Source organism: Panthera onca, chromosome D2, assembly GCF_046562875.1.
Source record: "Panthera onca isolate mPanOnc1 chromosome D2, mPanOnc1 haplotype 2, whole genome shotgun sequence".
Lineage (NCBI taxonomy): Eukaryota > Metazoa > Chordata > Mammalia > Carnivora > Felidae > Panthera > Panthera onca.
In genome coordinates, this window is record NC_138349.1 from 63639064 (window position 1) to 63657955 (window position 18892).

The 18892-nt window shown below is 41.1% G+C and overlaps 2 pseudogenes; one reads left to right on the forward strand and one right to left on the reverse strand.

Annotated features, from left to right (window-relative positions):
* Positions 1-13191: 13191 nt before the first annotated feature.
* LOC132684602 (large ribosomal subunit protein eL18 pseudogene) lies at positions 13192-13795 on the reverse strand (annotated as a pseudogene).
* Positions 13796-14397: 602 nt separating this feature from the next.
* Positions 14398-17618, forward strand: LOC132684672 (copper transport protein ATOX1 pseudogene; annotated as a pseudogene).
* The last annotated feature ends 1274 nt before the right edge of the window (positions 17619-18892 follow it).

Here is an 18892-nt window from a genome sequence, read left to right on the forward strand (position 1 = left end):
TGCGGGATCACGGTCAGCCCGCCCCCCAGCCGTGGAGCGGATGGGGCTCAGGATCCCACTGACATCACGCGGGGAGCTGCTGGGATCGCTCCCCGGGGGAGGGAAGGGGAAAAGCGTGCCAGGCTCCGAGGCGCTGCGCTTTCTGCAGGCCCTGGCAAGCTTTTTTGCACTTTACAGTTACTGGGGAGCGGGAGACTGTGGGTGAAGATGAGGCACGGCTGGGTATGTTCGCGGATCTGCCCGCAGGAAGGTCCAGGTATTCGTTTTAGGACCTCTTCGTCCTAAACAACGGGGCCGAGGATGTCCCCAAATAATAACCTAATCTACTCTAGCGGTACCAGCCGAGCATCCTGGTGCTAAGTTAACCGGCAGAACTAAATCTAGTAAAGTATAAATGCTGTGAAGAAATAAGGCGAGAAGCCCCCCCCCGCCCCGCACCCAATCTCTGATGGACACGCCTCCTCCCCTCCTTAGTCCCCAGGCACTCAATCTTCGCCCCTCCCCGCAGGAGCCAAAATTTCCCAACCTAAAGAGGTTTCTTTCCTTCTGAAAGACCCTGATGACTCAGCTTTTTTTTTTTTTTTTTTTTTTTAAAGCCTGTTTTGGTGTATTCCTAGGCAAATTCTTGAAATGTGAAACCAGGATAAGAGTTACTGCTGAGTTTTCTTGTCGCAAAGAGATTCTCTTCATCTGTAGAGTTATTTCAATGCATCTTCTTGACTCCTAAGGGTGTCTCTGTTATGGGCGCTTACTTAGTGCTTTCCATGCCGATTTTATTTGCATTGTAAACATCTCCGTAAGTATCTTAGATTTTGTTTCTTTATTTACTTTGGGCAAACGAATCATCACATCAGTGTATTTAAGAACCCACGCTCTGGAGTCAGACATGATTCAAGTTCTAATTCTAGGACTCAAAGCCTGACTTCTAAGACCTGCATCAAGTTAGACTTTTCTGTGCCTTGGATTTCTCATCTGTGAGATGGAGATAATGAGGACCTACCTCTGAATATGGTGATGAGGTTGAAACGAGGTGATGAGCACACTGTCTGACCCAGACCTACAACCCTACACAGATAAAATCAGTGCTGCTATTTCACTTACAAGAGAGGAGCCTACAGAGAAGGGGAACGAATGTGGACTCATCTCCACCTAAAGGGTGATAGAGGCGGTTGTGCTGGGGTTTGTTCTCTCTGGAAAAGGTTATATTGCATTGAATTTATCTGGTGACTCTCTTAATATGTTTATCCCCAAAATCGAGTCACTTAGTAAAATATTTGTAAGGATGAAATAAATGTGCATGTAAGTGAAAGCGGAGTCATCTTGGTCATCTAGCTGATGCGAGGGAAATACAGGTGAGCCTCTCTCAGGGGCTGCCTTGTGAGCGCCCCACAACAAAATGTGCCAAAAGTAGCTCTTGAGAAAAAAAAAAATCTCTTGGGTTCAGGCTCCTCCCATTTCTCAGGCAGCTTTCTGGCTTCTGGTTCTTGAGTTCCTTCCCTGTAAAAATAAAAGGATGGGGATTTTCAAGGTCCTTTTTTCACCCTAAAAGTGCCCAGAATAGTATCAGATAATTGTGGAGAGGTTGTACTATACAGGATGTAGAGCTGAGCATTGTGGGAGATTCAACTTTGATGGAAGGCATTTGGGACCTTCTAGTTTACACCAATTGTTCTCAGGGGGTGTCCTTGCATGTCCAATGGCAGCCTGAGCTGCCTGAGGTAACTAGTTAGAAATGCAAAATGTAGGGGCTCCTGGGTGGCTCAGTCAGGTTATGATCTAACGGTTCGTGAGTTTGAGCCCCGCTTCAGGCTCTGTGCTGACAGCTCAGAGCCTGGAGCCTGCTTTGGATTCTGTGTTTCCCTCTCTCTGCCCCTCCCCTGTTCATGTTCTGTTTCTCTCAAAAATAAATCAACATTTAAATAAATAAATAAAAAAGAAATGCAAAATGCAAATCATGTGCCTCACACCAAACATTCTGAATCAGAAATTCCCAAGTGGGAGCAAGCAATCTGTGGTTTAACAAGTCCTACAGGTAATTCTGATGAATACTAGTTTTGAGAACCTCTCGTTTACACTGTACTTTTCATACATTATCTACAAACCAAAAGGTGTGTTATCTCCCTGATCATTATGTTTGTGCTAAGCACTGTGCTGAGCACTTTATAATCTCATTTTATCTTTCCAACACCTGTGAGGGAGGGGGAACCTTGTACACTCAGTTTAAGCGCATTGACATCCCTTTACTTCTCCGAGAGTCCAGTTTTTCCATCTCAGGTCCTTCTTCTCTGGCTAATGCCTACTTATCCTTCAGGACTCTGCTTATGTGTCCCCTCTCCCGGGAGGTCCTCCCTGATCCTGCTGGATTATCTCCTGAGGCTCAAAAAAGTTAAGTAACTTTCCTGAGATCACACACCTAGAGGGTATTAGAGCCGGGACTCCAAACTCCAGACTTTTAGCCACTATTCTCATAGCCTTTCCAATTTCGGAAGAAGAAAATAAAGTTCTGAGATATAAAATGACTTGCCTGAAGTCATATAGCTAGTAAATAATAGAATCAGGATTAGAATTCATGTCTTCTAATATTTATGTTCTTTTATACCACATTATTCTGCTTTACTCTGTCCTTCAGAAACTTACAACTAGTGGGATGGACAAGGCATACATATAGGACAAGTTAAATTCATAGTAAGAGAAATTAAAAGGGACATATCTATAGGGCCTGGTATCTTGCCTGGTACACAGTAGATGTTCTATGAATGTCTCCTGAATGAATAATGATCATATGGCATCCAACCTTAGAATATTTACAACATGTCTCATGCTACTGTTTATGAGCATATCCAATGGGTTTCTCAAAGTAGGGCCCTTGAAGTCTGGGAAGCTTGCTAAAACGCAGATGCCTGGGACTTAGACCCATTGACTTGGACTCTGTGGGCATGGGTCTTGAGAATCTGCACCTATCTCCAGGTGACTCTTATGTCCACTAAAGTCTGAGACACAATCCACTACTAAATAAGCATTCAAGACAGACATCGGTAGCACAAGGGGAAATGCTGCTCTAGATGTAATGAAAGTTGTTGAAGGTCACACCACTGATAAGTATCAGAGATAATAAGGAATTGCATTGTTTTGACTCCAAAAGCCTGTACTCTTTCCGTGCCACTGTGAAAGAAGGGAGGGATGGGTAGAGGAAAAGAGGATGGGCAGAATGGAAGAATAGGCAAGGAGGAATGAGGGAATAAGGCCAAATGAGTAATAAGGAAAACAGATTTCATAGAGAAGGGAAAGAGACTACGATCTGGCTGGGTTGTCAGAGAATCTTTGCCGCAAAGGAGTGGGAATTTACTGGGAATGGAATAGAGATTTACGAGCTGCCTTGCCCCTCACTTTATCTAATAGCATTCACTCATTGTGGCCAGAGGGACAGCCTTTCAAACACAGGGTTGTCGAAACACAGAGGCTTTTTAAATGAAAAATGCATTTTATTAAATACAGCGCTTGCATTTGCCAAAAAGTGACTTTAGAAGGACCAGACACAGACCGTCTCAAATGTGAATAAGCTGCCCAGATAAAAGCAGGACCCCAGATCAGATTCCTGTTACCTTTTCCATGTCTGCAACAAGCATCTGTGTGCAGTTGGGCCCCTGAGTTGCAGAGCTAATAAGAGGCCTGAAATCAGAGGCAGTCCTTTGCCATCAGACAAATCATTTCACACGGTGTGTCAAGTAATTATGAAAATCGAGGGATGATATGAGTAAACTTGCTCCAGACTGACTTTAAGTATTGACTGTAAGTAGCAGAGAAGTTCTCTGCTGCTACATTTGCATCTCCCTAATGCATCTCATTGCATTTATGTATTCTGTTTTTCAACAGCTATAATAGAGGCATGCCTACTATGTTCCATCACTAATCGCTTGCATCATTAAAACTTCAGAGTTGGAGCTCTAATCTGGCTTTAAAGCCTCCGCCAGAATAATCTACTAGAAAACTCTATTTCTGTTAAATTTTGTTGGCATGGCAACCACCAAGCAACACTGTGGAGAGTGCCTTAAATCCCACAGCAGCCGGTTAGCCTGAGTGAGTGTGCCGAGAGGAGGCCATATATAGAGGCTAAAAATAGACAATTTACAGCAAGGTGCCCTGCCCCCCCACCACCTGGGAGGATTATGACTTACTTGCTCCCCTTGGTGGGGTAAAACGTGAGCGGTAGGAGAGAATGCACCAGTCTTCCAGCGTGTGGGTTTTTCCAGCCCACTGCCTGGACTAGAAATGTGGAGACCCAAGGGCTAATGCCAACTTCACCCCCCTAATTAGTTGTGTGAGATTCTGTTCAAGCTGGGCAACATCTCTGGGCTTAGTGTCCTCATTCATAAAGGACAGGGAGCTGGTATGGATTAAGGACTTTCCAGTGCCACAGTCCTGGCTGCTAGTCCAATGTGTTGGTCATTTCCCTGCTAACGTGGGTTGGGTGGCTGGGGGAGAAGACATGGCAGGCAGTCATGGTGGTAGTGAAGTTTGTCAACAGGCAATTTGGCAAAAATCATCAGTTGACATCTCTTCTGGTAATAACATGTCATATTTATCAAGTGCTTACCAAGTGCTTACTAACAAGTATCAAATGTATCAACTGTGCCAAGGATGGCCCTAAGTGATTTTCACATAATATGCTATTTTACCTTCCTAACAAACCTAGGAGAAAGGCATTACTGGTATCCCTATTTTATAAATGAGTAAACTGAGTCATAGAGAGGTAAAGTACACAGATCATTTCCACAGAAGCAGCTAGGATTCAAACTCGGAACTGCCTAAATACAGAATCGACATGCTTGCCCACGATTCCATTGTATCTCTGGTGCCTCCATCATTGTCTGGCACCCTGAGGGCTCTCAAAAACGAATTGCTGAATGTGCAATAAATGACTAGTATGCTAGAAGGTTCTCAGTGCCTGAATGCTTCAAGCCTTTTTCTTTCTTTTTAAAGTTTTTTATGTTTATTTATTTTTGAGAAAGAGAGAGAGATAGAGCATGAGTGGGGGAGGAGCAGAGAGAGAGGGAGACCCAGAATCCTAACCAGGCTCCTAGGCTCTGAGCTGTCAGCACAGGGCCTGAGGTGGAGCTGAAACCCACAAACTGCGAGATCATGACCTGACCCGAAGTCAGACACAATCAGCTGAGGCACCCAGGCGCCCCAAAGCCCTTTTTTTTTCTTGGTAGTTTATTATGTGAAGAGAAACCTTTGAGACATTGCCCTTAAGTGAAATGGTTGTGGGAGAGCTAGAAAGCATGTTGCTATGGAATAAAATATACAGAAAAAGATACAGTTAAAATAGTGTGATTGTTAGATAATGAGATTGAATTATGTAATTATGTGACAGATCAATTATGGAACTGATGTTCTGTCAAAATAGGGCCTGTTTTCTAGGAGCTAGAATACATAGGCAATTTTATTCTACAATTTTAGGCAAAATTTTGTTTTTAGAAGCAAAGAGGGAAAAGAGAGCACTTATAACTATAGGCAAGAGAGAATTGAACTTGAAAATAAAATATATGCTATGGAAATAATTTTTTTAATACTTGTTTATTTTTGAGAGAGAGAGAGAGAGCGAGAGAGAGAGAGAGAGCGCACAAGCAAGCAGGGGAGGGACAGAGAGAGAGGGAGACACAGAATCCAAAGCAGGCTCCAGGCTCTGAGCTGTTAGCACAGAGCCCAAGGTAGGGCTCAAACTTACAAACAGTGAGATCATGACCTGAGCCAAATTCAGACATTTAACTGACAGAGCCACGCAGGTGCCCTGGCTATAGAAATAATTCTTATAAGGAAGGATTGCTTCCCTCTTGCCCTCTCCCTCCACCTCCGCCCTCCAACCCCAGGAATACAGGACTGATTCCCCAGGTTATGCTAAAAGATGTATTTTACTAGGTGGCTCGTAATCATAAGGTCATTTAAAAAGATAGCTTCTTGGGCACCTGGGTGGCTCAGTCAGTTAAGCGTACAACTCTTAATTTTGGCTCAGGTCATGATCTTATGGTTCGTAAAATCGAGCCCCCAGGCACGTTCTGTGCTGACAGCATGAAGCCTGCTTAGGATTCTCTCTCTCTCCCTCTCTCTCTCTCTGCCCCTGCCCTGCTTGTGCTTTCTCTCTCTCTCTCAAAATAAATGAACATTTTTTTTTTTTAAAAGACAGCTTCTTTGAAACATGACTATTATAAGGTGAAAATAAGTAGTGTTTTTCAGTCTCTACTGTCTAGTGTAATTCCTCTCTAAAAATGAGTTGTTAGATTAGTTTAAACTTTTTATTAGAGATGAATAGACAGGTAATAATTTTTCATATTGTAAGTGTAAATCGTTATGAATTCTCACAAGTAGATACACTCATGTGACCAGCATCCAGATCAAGAAACAGCAACTCCCTCTCCCCAGAACACTCCTTTGTAGTCCTATCAAGTACTCGTCCTTTCCCCCCCTGGGGTAACCAGCATCTTGAATCCTAACAGCATTGGTTAGGCCGGCCTCTGTGCGCTTCACAGTAGTGATAACCTCATTGTGGTTTAGTTGCCAAGCGCCAGTGGCCAGCTAGGTGGAAGCACTCATTCACACGTTTTTTGGATATTTGATATTGTCTTGTGAAGCATCTGTTCATATCTTTCCTTCATTTCACCCTTGGGTTGTCTGCCTTACGATTAATGGAAGTTTGCGTGTGTTCTGGATATGAGTCCTTTGTTACACATACATGTGGGATTTTTCTCTATGGTTAGTGCATTTTGTGTCTTGCTTAGGAAATCTCCACCCCCTCCAAGGTCATGAAGATGTCCTCCTATGCTCTCCTCCAAAAGCTTTATTTAATTTTCACATTTAATTCTGAGATCCATTTAGAATTAATTTTTGAGTAATAGTAGAGAAAGGAGTCCATACATATATATTTTCACATCTCCAATTCATCCAGCAAAATTTATTGAAAATTTTTTTCTTTCACCCATTGCATTATGGCTTTGGTCATGAATCAGGTGACCATTTATGTGTGGGCTCTCTAATCTAGTTCATTGGTTACTTTAATATAACTTAGTGTCAATTCCATGAGTTCTTCACTACTGTAGCTTAATGATGGGTTTTGTTCTCAGATACGATGAATATTCCAGCTTTGCTCTTCCTCTTCAGTTACCTTAGATATCTTTGGCCTTGTGCATTTCCATCTGAATTTTAGAATCAGCTGGTTAGCCTCTCTTAAAAAAAAAAATCCTGCTGGGATTTTAATTGGGATAGTGGTTTTGTTTTTTGAAGTTTATTTATTTATTTTGAGAGAAAGATAGAGACAGAGAGCACAGGGGAGGAGCAGAGGGAGAGGGAGAGAGAATCCCAAATACGCTCCACACTGTCTGCACAGAGCCCGATGCAGGGCTCCATCCCAGGAACCTTGAGATCATGACCTGAGCCAGATGAAGCATCAGATGCTTAACCAACTGAGCCGCCCAGGTGCCCTGTGATAGTGTTAATTTATAGATTATTTTGGGAAGAATTAACATCTTTACAATATTGAGCTTTTTAAATACTAAAAGTTAATTTCTAAATGTATTTATATATTTAGTTTCCCTCAAGAATATTTATACTTTTTAATATTTGGGCATTGCAAATCTTTTGTTAGAATTATTCCTCTATAGTTTATATTTTGATACTATTATAAATAATACTTTTTAAAATATAATTTCCTCCTTGTGAGTGGTATATAGAAATACAAATGGTTTTTTTTTTTTTTTTTTTTTTTTTTTTTATTTATTTTTGGGACAGAGAGAGACAGAGCATGAACGGGGGAGGGGCAGAGAGAGAGGGAGACACAGAATCGGAAACAGGCTCCAGGCTCCGAGCCATCAGCCCAGAGCCTGACGCGGGGCTCGAACTCACGGACCGCGAGATCGTGACCTGGCTGAAGTCGGACGCTTAACCGACTGCGCCACCCAGGCGCCCCACAAATGGTTTTTAAACAATCTTTTATCCAACAACATTGCAGATTTCAATTCTTAGTTCAAATGGTTTATGGATTCTTTTGAATTTTCGTGGAATATAACCATGCAGTTTACAAATACTGACAGCCTGTTTTCTTCCTTTCAAATTCTAATGTCTTTTAAAATATATGGCAATGGTTAGGACCTCCAGAAAAATATTGAATACAAGTAGTAATAGCTGGCATTCTTGTCTTGTTCCCAATCTTAGAAGGAAAGCTTTCAGTATTTCACCTGTTGGTATGATGTTTGCTGTTGATTTTTTGTAATATTCTTTATTTGTTTGACAGAGTTGTCTTTTATTCCCAGTTTGTGAAGTTTTTTTTTAATGTTTATTTATTTTTGAGAAAGAGAGTACGCAGGTGGGGGAAGGGCAGAGATAGAGGGAGACAGAGGATCTGAAGCAGGCTCTGTGCTGACAGCAGAGAGAGCCCAATGTGGGCTCCAACCCACCCATGAACTGTGAAATCATGACCTGAGCCGAAGTCAGACACTTAACTGACTGAGCCACCCAGGCTCAGAGTTTGTTTGTTTTTTAATATATTATAAATGAGGGAGAGATAAATTTTGTCAAATTGTTTCTCTGCAACTATTGAAATAGTCATATAAACTTTCTCCTTTTTTTAGTTAATATGGGTGGGTTAATTTTTAAATGTTAAACTAATCTGGAATTCCAGAACAATTTTAATTTATATGTCACTAGATTCAAATGTCTAAAATTTGGTTAAAGATCTGAGGCAGATCATTTGAGAGACATTTGAGAGACTGACCTGTAACTCTTCCTTTCATGAAATGCCTTTGTCAGGTTTTGCAATTGTGGTTGTATTGGTTTTACAAAAGTTGCATTTGAAAAACAGTTGTCTCTCTGTTTTCCTGAAGAGTTTGTGCAAGGTTTGTGTTATTTCTTCTCCGTAAATTTTTTCAAGAATTTACAAGTGAGACCATGTGGGCCTAGAATGTTCATTGGGGGAGATTTTAAATAATGGACTGACCATCTTTAATAGGTATTGAACCATTCAGATTTTCTACTTCTGACAGTTTTGATAAGTTGTATTTTTCTAGGGATTTATACATTTCACCTAAATTGTCAAATTACTTGTTGAAGTGTTTGAATTGTCAAGTAGTTGGCATTATTCTAGTTATATTTTTATTATTGATTTCTACTTTGATGCTATTGTGGAAAAATAGCAAACTATCAATGACTAATTTTTTTTTCAAATTCGTTGAGACTTTCTTTATGATTTCAATAAAAGATCTATTTGCACTTGAAAAGAAGGTGCATTCTATCATTGTTTGATGTAATATTCTATATAAGCCAGTTAGATCAAGTTGGTCAATTGTGGTATGTTTCTACAGATTTTTTTTTTGTTAGACTATTTTATGAGCTAATGAAGTATGCTAAAGTTTTGCATTAAGAGTATGGATTTGTCCATTGCTTCTTTTAATTCTGCCCATTTTGCTTCAATAGTTGAAGTTCTGTTACAGAGTACATACAAATTTAGGATTGTAATAGCTTCCTGCTGGATTCACCCTTTTATAATTATGAAATCTCTGTCTTTATCTGTGGTAATGCTTTTTTGCATTACATCTACTCTGTCTGATTTTAGTATAGATATACTACCTTTCATTGAGTGTTTTCGTGGCTTTTTGTTGTTGTTGCTCTTTTGCTGTCAACTCTTCTGTTGTGTTCTGTGGTCTCTTTTTATCTTTAGTGTGACTCTTTAAGCAAAATATAGTTGTTGACTAATCCAACCTGACAACCATAAACCTTGGTGTATTTAGTTCATTTATACTTAATGTAATTACTTGCATGGTTGAATTTATATATACCATGATGCCATTCATTTTCTATTAAAGCTGTAATATGTTACTCTTTTTCTATTTTATTTCCCTCTTTGGGACTAATCAGACATTTTAAAAAGTATTATTCCATTTATCCCTTCTATTATCTTGTAATTTTTGTCATTAACTATTCATATAGTGATTCTCCTAGATATCCGATATACATTCTTACCTTACAATAGACTAATACAAATTGTAATGTTGACTGTTGCCTATCTCTCACTTTGTGTTACTGTTCTACATATAATGCAAACCTCATGTGATTTATGATTATGATTTTGCAGAGTTCATATTTGTATTTACTGATTTAGTTTCCCTTTCTAGTGTTCTTCATTCCCTTCTGCATGTTCACGTTCCTATTTGGGATCATTTTCTCTCTGCCTGGAGATATTTCTTTAATTTACCTTTAGGGAATGCCTTCTATCAACAAATTCCCTTAATTTTGTTAGTCCGAAAATGTGCTTGTTTCATCATCCTTGCTAAAAGATATTTTCACTGAATATAGAGTTAGAAGTTAGAAGTCATTTTATGTTAGTTCTCTGAAGATTTCATCAATAATCTTCTAACTTCTATTGTGGGGGGGGGGGCAGGTGTAGTGTAATACCAAGATTCTTCTTTGAGAAGGGAGATACTTACCTTCCTCTTGCTGGGAGTATTTCATGCTGACAGAACATAGTTTGGTCCCTCCTCAGGAATCACCCTTGGAAGAAGACCCCTGTTCAAAGTACAGCAAATATCTATGATGTGGAAACCAGCTAAGTGCTTGAGTGATCTTAAAGGCTTACTCGTTTCCTTTTCCCTGAGCAGAGGCTCTCCTTTTGGCTAAGCCAGACCTTTATCCTGAACCCAGGATCAGCAATGCTTCCAGGGAAAGGAGAGCTGGTGGCTGGCAGTCATCTGGGAAATTTCTTTGCTCTCTATAAATACATCCTATTCACATAGTCCTTGTTATCAACCAAATGATTGGATCCCCACAAAATCCATATGTTGAAGCCCTAAGTCCCAATGTGATAGTATCCGGAAATGGGGCTTTGGGAGATAATTAGTGTTAGATGATGTCATGAAGGTGGGACCCTCATTATGAGATTACTTTACCCTTATAAGGAGAGACACCAAGGAGCTTGCTCTTCCTCTCCCTCTTCATGAGCATGCACCAAGGGAAGGCCACGTGACCACACAACAAAAAAGCAGCTATCTGCAAGACAGAAAGAGACGTCTCACAGAACCTGATCATACTGGCACCCTGATCTTGGACTTCCAGCCTCTAGAATTGTGAGAAAATGAATATCTGTTGTTTAAGCCACCAGGTCTAAGGTATTTTGTTATGGAAGCCTGAGCAGACTAATGCAGTCTTTATTGCTCCCATGGTTCACTGAGGTTTCTAAAAATCTGATTTTTAGAATTTATTTGGCCTTTTCTAGGTGTTGTGGTAGAGCGTTAGCCTGACATGACCTATTATGTCCCAGTGCGAAACAGAAGTCTGATTTGCTGCAGTTTTTAAGCCAGATTTTTCTATTGCTCTCAGTATGTAAATTATGTCATGGTTTCACTACATACTTTCTGTTGTCCCCAGCATCCATTCTCCCCTTCTTCCATAGTGAAAGAACCCTCCTCAACCATTACCTGGGACATGTCTTCCCAGAGTAGAGACTACATTGTCCACCCTCCTTTGCAGAGAGGTGTAGGTCTTCTTTCCCTTAGAATGTGAGAAGAAATTTTGTGGACAACTTCCCGGTGGTATCTTCAAAGAAAAAGGATCTGTTCTTGCCTCCCTCCTTCCACCGTCCAGAGTTTGGGATACACACGTGGTAGTGTGCCCTCTTGTCCTACATGGACAAAGGCAACTCCTTAGGAAAAGGGGGGGAGGCTCGTCCCCACATTTCAGTGAGCAGAGCCACCATGCCAGCTCAGAGTTTGACTTGAGACAGAAACTTCATTTTTATATTTTTATGGTTTGTACCATTAATGCTTTTTTTCCATTTATACTCTTGCCCTTAGTTTATCTCTTTTTAAAAACAGTTCTCTTGAGGTATAATTGACATACAATAAACTTCACATATTTAAAGTGTACAATTTTACAACCATTAATATTTTTGTCTCTGTCACATGCTGAATTTATATGCCTACAAATATACTTACAATATCCTCATTACTTGGTGTTTAGAAAGTTGGTATTTGTGAGTACATTGATTCATTTGACACAGTATTTACTGTGTGCTGTGCCAGGCATTGGTTGTGCTAACTTGGAAGATTGTAGCCCAGAGACTAAATCTGAACCCCAGATATTATTTATTTGGCCAAGTTGGTGGGGGGGTTACATGGCAATAATCGCCAGGAGCTGAGTAGAAGTTGCCCTCGTTAGATGACACTTTCACTGTTTCATCCAGGCCACTTCATTCCTTTAATTTACCTGCCTGGTCACTATTAGAATTAGAATTTGAGACCTTTCAGTTATAGATTCTAAGATATAAGACATACCCCTTGTTTTCAGTACACGTATGTTCTAGAGGGTGATGATCAGGTATGACGATCACCACCTCATAACATGGGTTGTCAGTCTACAGCCTGTGGGTCAAACCTGTCCTAGCATCCCTTTTGCAAATAAAGTTTTTATTAGAACACGATTATGCCCACGTGCTCACATCTTGTCCACACTGCTGTGACACTACTGTGGCAGAGCTTCATGGCTGTGGCTGGCACTGTGGAGCTCCCTACCTAGACAGGTTCCTACGGCAGCTGTAACAAGTTGGGTGGCTAACATAGCAAAAACTAAATCTTTGCCAGTTGTGAAGGTCAGAAGTCCAGGGTCAAGGTGTTGATAGGGCCACACTCCCTCTGGGGACTCTAGAAAACAATCCAGTTTTTGCCTCATCCAGCTTCTCTTGGCATTGCTTAATTCCTGGCTTCATTGCTCCAATCTCTGTCTTTGTGGTCACATGGCTTCCTCCTGTTCTCCCTGTCTTCTCCTCTGTGTGTCTTCTACAAGAACATTTGTCATTGAATTTAGGCCTCACCCAGCTAGTTCAGGATGGTTTCCTCATCGTAAGATCCATTACATCTGCAAGGATCGTTTTTTCAAATAAGGTAACATTCTCAGGTTCCTGGCTTTAGGACATGGATCTTTTTGGGGCACCTGGGTGGCTCACTTGGTTGAGCGTCCAACTTTGGCTCAGGTCATGATCTCACGGTTTGTGAGTTTGAGCCCCGGTCAGGCTCTGTGCTGACAGCTTGAAGCCTGGAGCCTGCTTTGGATTCTGTATCTCCCTCTCCCTCTCCGCCTCTCCCCACTTGCGCTCTCTCTGTCTCTCTCAAAAACAAATAAACATTAAAAAAATTTTTTTTAAGCAGTGAAAATCTTTTTAATAACAAGGCAGTGTCTGGGGTTAGTTTTTGTAGCCACAGCTGGCTCTGCGGCCTCTGGCGCGCTTGAACTTCCGGCCCTTGGATCGCATGTAGGGTTTGGTGTGGCTGTGTGGGGTTCTTGGGGCCTTGCCAAAATGCCTGTACACCTTGCGCGGACCAGAGAGCAAGACGGTGCCACAGCCTTCGGGGGGTCCAGGGCCAACTGGTCGAAGGTGAGGATCTTGCCTCAAGCTTTGAGGATGCAGCTCCCGGCAAGGCTGCTCACATGCGGCGCGCACACGCGCACACCTTTACTTTGGGCACCTCCTGGACCCGCACGTCATTGGTTACCCTCCCGGCAACCACAGAGGTTTTGTTTCCCCGGCCAGGCAGCTCCATCTCCCAGATCATCCGGGAAAGGGACAGAGGTGGCCGGTTGGTGCGACTCATGAACTTGGTTAAAGGTAGAGTTGGTCCGTCTGGCCAGAAACCAGTGCAGCTTGACCAACAGTCTCAGGTAGATGTCCTGGCTCTTGGGTTCCTTGCGCAGAACCTTTTGGTCCTTATTGTGGTGGATGTCGACTCCCATAATAGTGCCTCCTGCTCGGCCAGGTCCGGAAAGCAAACATTTAAAAATTTTTTAAGAAGACATGGATCTTTTTGGGGCACCAGGGTGGCTCACCCTGTGAAGCGTCTGACTCTTGATTTTGGTGGAGGTCGTGATTTCACCATTGAGATTGAGCTCCATGTTGAACTCTGTGCTGACAGCACAGAGCCTGCTTGGGATTCTCTCTCTCCCTCTCTTTTCCTGTCCGTCCCCCACCTCAAAAATAAATAAACTTTTAGAAAAAGAAGATATGGATCTCTCCAGGGTCTGCCATTTGGGCTACCTATACTTTCAAAACCTAAAATACTAATTATTTAGCCCTCCTCAGAAAAAAATCCCCAATCTTTACTACAGGGTAGTGCAAATGCAAAGAAGAAGGCCATTTAACTCAGACTACTGGAGGTGGGAGATCGAGAACACTTTATTCCCAGGGAAAGTGATGCTGGAACTGAATCTTGATGGTCAGATACAATTTAGCCAGGCTTGGGGAGTGTTGGAGACATGAGAGGAGAAGAAAGGGGGAAAGTGCTTCAAGCAAAGGGAATAGCAGCATGTCAGAAGGCCAGGAGGAATAAAACAGTGTGGTATGTAGGTCAATACAAGTAGCTCAGCATGGCTGTTGTGTCAGGTACGTATCAGAGAAAGGCAATGGTCGGTTCATTAGAAACCAAACTAAAAATTTTGTATATAATCCAACATACTGTAGGAACAATGATGAAGTTTAAACCAGGGAGAAAGGCAATGAGATTTACATTTTATAAGAATCACTTGGCACTAATATGTACCAAATACACTGGATAAGGGTAAGAGTTGAGTCAGGAGACAATTAAGAGGTTATCACAGGAATCTGAAAGCTGTTATGAGCCCCTAAACTGAAGTAGTGGCAGCAGAGATGGAGGAAATATGGGACTTAAAGAACCAACAGGACAGGGAGATTTAATTTTTACAGATGTGGCAGGAGTTGAAGAGATAAGATGACTCCCAGATTTCTGAATTGGGGAAGCAGGTAGATGTTTGTGTTGAATATGAAGATAGAAAACATGGAAGAGTGCATTTGAAGGGCAAGAGGGAGAATTCCATGGTGCACTTGATGAGCTGAGAGTAGGATGATGGCTAGCATTTTGAACATGTTTGAGTTGTGGACATCTAGCAGAATCTACTGAATAAGTCCTTATATATGCAGGTTTGACAATTAGGAAAATATTAGGAGTGGAAGTATAGGTTTAACTATTATTTTTATGCCTTTTGAAGGCCACATTCTAATGATCCTTGTCTGTTCCAAATCTTTCCGTGTAGAGTAGGTAAAGACATTTTCTTTAAATTGGTAAGATTAAAGGTCAGTAGGATGTTATTCTTTACAATAATATTATGGTATGTTCATTACTATCAGGTAATGAAAATCAACCACCACTTCACTTGTATTTCTCCTCCTACTTTACAAACACTAATTAGTATTCAAATTGCTAATGTGTGGTGAGTAAGAGCTTCACAGAAATTATTCATATACTTCCTGGTTGCTGGGGATCCAATTTATCCACTCAGTTGATGGGACACACAGGAAGTGACTAACACAGGGGTTAAGGTGCACGAAGAAATAAGCAAAGCAAGTAGAATTTCCCTGATTTGAAAACTTACAAGGAATAAAGAAAAAATTTTCCCCTTTGGAATAAGTTTTCGGGTATTTTCCAGGGTTCGATTATCCAGTTGTATCTACATATAATATTTTAATAGTATATATCTTAACAATGAAATGTATTTCTTATTTCTCCGTCTTATTACCAACCTGTGGCTATTTGCAAACAAAGATTCTGTAACATCATTCATTCTCTTGGGCATTGTACTACCCCGTGTACTACTCCTGGTTTACTGAGTCCTGGATATGGAAACAGAGTTCAGCATACCATGCTCTTATCTAACCTTGAGAACAGTCTGGAAGTCTTCCCATTGCCATCCCCATATGTCCTAAACCATTTGAGTCCTTCTCATCCTTCAATTAGGAAAACTGCCCCCCCCCCACATGCTATCATTATTAGTTCAAGTGAGTTAATTTTTCATCACAGGACCTTGTTTGCTTCCTTATTAGAATTGAGCATAACCTGATTTATCTACATTATTTTTTCTCAATTAGACTCAAGAGGAATTTAATTTCATTGATCTTTTCTATTTTGAAAGACTTGTCCTTTGAAAAACTTTTAGCTTTACATTTATTAATTTTTTCTTTCCTAACCTTAAAATCCCATCTTTCTAGTGCTTCTTGTTAATTTTGCTGAACTTTTTAATATTCTTAAGATGTATGCTAAGAATCTACTCCTTTTTTGTTATTTCTTCTTTAATAATGAAAGCATTTAAGGTTTATACTTTCATTCCTTACTGTGGCTTTTGCAGCAGTGTCTCATAGGTTGTTGTTTTGTTTTGTTTTGTTTTGTTTTTAAGTAGTCTCCATGCCCAGCACAGAGCCCAGTGCTGGGCTTGAACTCATAATCCTGAGATCAAGACCTGAGCTGAGATCATGAGGTGGATGCTTAACTGACTGAGCCACCCATGTGCCCATCATAGGATTTGATGTAAAGTGGTCTCCTTGTATTGCTGTCTAAACAGTTCATAATTTGTTTTGAAATCCATTGATTATTTAAAAGTGTATTTCTCAGTGTCCAAGTGGTTGGAATGTAAACACATTTCATTATGTAATATCTGATACATTCAATAGACTCTACGTAAGAGTCAGCACCCATCAACAAAACTAAAAAGTGGAGCATTAACAATATCACTAACGCTCACCTATGCACTTTCTTTTCTTCTCTACTGATCAATTGGACCAACCCTAAAATAAAACCACACTCTCTCATTACTCTGGCTTTATAATAACTCTTCGTAACTTATGGAAAGCCCCCATGTTATTCTATTTCTATTGTATTCTATCAGGGATAATGGCACGGTAAGGAGCTTCAAGGTCCTGATCCTCAACGGAAACACTGAAAACTGACAAAAAATGTCAGAATGAACTTTATAGGAACTCTGGAAAGCAGTCAGCTGCTTACAGCAACCAAGCAAACACTTAATCAGGAAAAAGCAACTGAAACCTGGTAGGAAATCTTTGCGGCATTTCTAACCTACCCTTGCCCCTGGGGTAAAACTGCCCCACTTCCCCTGCTCGGTGGTGCTCTGGAGGACTCAGCCCATGGAGAGAGCAGAGCTGACCTCGTTCTCAAAGAATTGTGGTTGTTCTTGAAGGTCTAGACAAAAGTTTGCCTTTCCTTTGCCTGACTTGGAACTCTCTCAAGGGCAAAGAAGCTGCAACATGGAGGAGTTTTTCAAAAACATTTACAGGCAGAATTATTACTTTCTGGCACTAAGGATATCAGTTGAGGCAAACAACTGACACTCCACAAAGCCTGGGAGAGAGCCGCACCTGCGCTTGGAACTGGCAGAGGCGTCATTGCAGCCGCTGCCTCCACCACCACATCCACAGTCCTGCTGAAGCACGAGTTGTCTGTGGACGTGACCTGTGAAGGTTACTCTAATGCAGTCAGTCGGGCGCTCAACTAGCTGGGAGGAGTTGAGTCTGACATTCCCCTGCCCAACAAGGTTTGCATAAACTCTGAGCACAGCATAGACACTCTGCTGGAGACCATGGGGAAAACAGGAAAGGCTGTTTCCTACCTCTGCCCTAAGTAGCGAGGGCAAGGGTGTGGACCCCTGGGCCCAAGATGGACCAAAGAGGGCAGGACACTAATCCTTTTCTGCCTTCCAGACAGACCTGGGGTCTGGCAGTCTTGCTCAGTGATGGGAGTTCCTGCTGAGACCCTCACTAGCTCTGCTCTTCCCTAGTGTCCCTGCAATAAAGTTGAGTCACTTTTGTTGGGGGGGGGGAAAAAAAGCCTGAGAGAAAGGCTGGGAAGTGAGATACTTTGAGGAATAAGAGTTTCAAAAATCTTCTACATACACCTGAGAATCTAGAAGGCTACATGTGTGCCCAGAGTGGAGCTCTCACACCTTGTCAGTAGGAATGTAAAATGGTATAGCCAGTGTGGAAAATAGCTTGGTATGTCTTTAATAAGTTAAAATAGAATCACTGTATGACTCAGAAATTACCATATGATTCCACTCCTAGGTATATACCCAAAAGAACTCAACACAGATCTTCAAATGAATTTGTGCAAAAGGGTCCACAGCAGCACTATCAACCCAGAAACTAACAGACAAATGCAGCATATCCTACACAATGGGATATTATCCAGCCGTAAGGAAAGCCCTGTCACGTGCTACCACGTGGATGAACCTTAAAAACATTATGTTAACTGAAATAAGACAGACACAAAAGGCCACATACTCTATATTTCCATTTATATTAAAGACCCAGAATAGGCAAATTTATAGAAACAGAGAGCAGATTAACACTTGTGGGGGATTGGGGGGTGGGGTGGGAGAAAGGTGAGTAGGGATTAACTACTTAATAGGTTTGGGATTTCCTTTTGGGTGATGAAAATGTTCTGGAATAGGTGATGATGATGGCTGGTCAGCAATGCAAATGTACCAAATGTCTCTGAACGGTACATGTCAAAGTGGTTACGATGAAGAATTTTATGTTCTGTGTATTTATCTGCAATTAAAAAAATAAGTGAAAACATAGTGTCTGGGTTCATTTTAGGTCATGTTTCTCCAAATACAATTTAAATTTTTTTTTAACGTTTATTTATTTTTGAGAGAGAGAGAGAGGCAGACTGTAAGCAGGGGAGGGGCAGAGAGAGAGAGAGAGAGAGAGAGACAGAATCAGAAGCAGTCTCCAGGCTCTGAGCTTTCAGGACAGAGCCCAACGCGGGACTCAAACCCACGAACTGTGAGATCATGACCTGAGCTGAAGTTGGACCTTTAACCGACTCTAAATACAATTTTTAAATAAACCTGTCAATATCCTTGATATCTGCACATAGTAAATCTTTCAACTGATTAACTATTAACATAGTATAGCTCTCTAAGTTGTCTTTACACCTTTTACTTACTTTAGTTTTAATTTTTGCTCTTTAAAGACATTGCTTTCTTTGTTAGATTTTTTCCTAGACATGTTACATTTTACAATAATGTTTTTGTAAAATTTCATATATAGGAA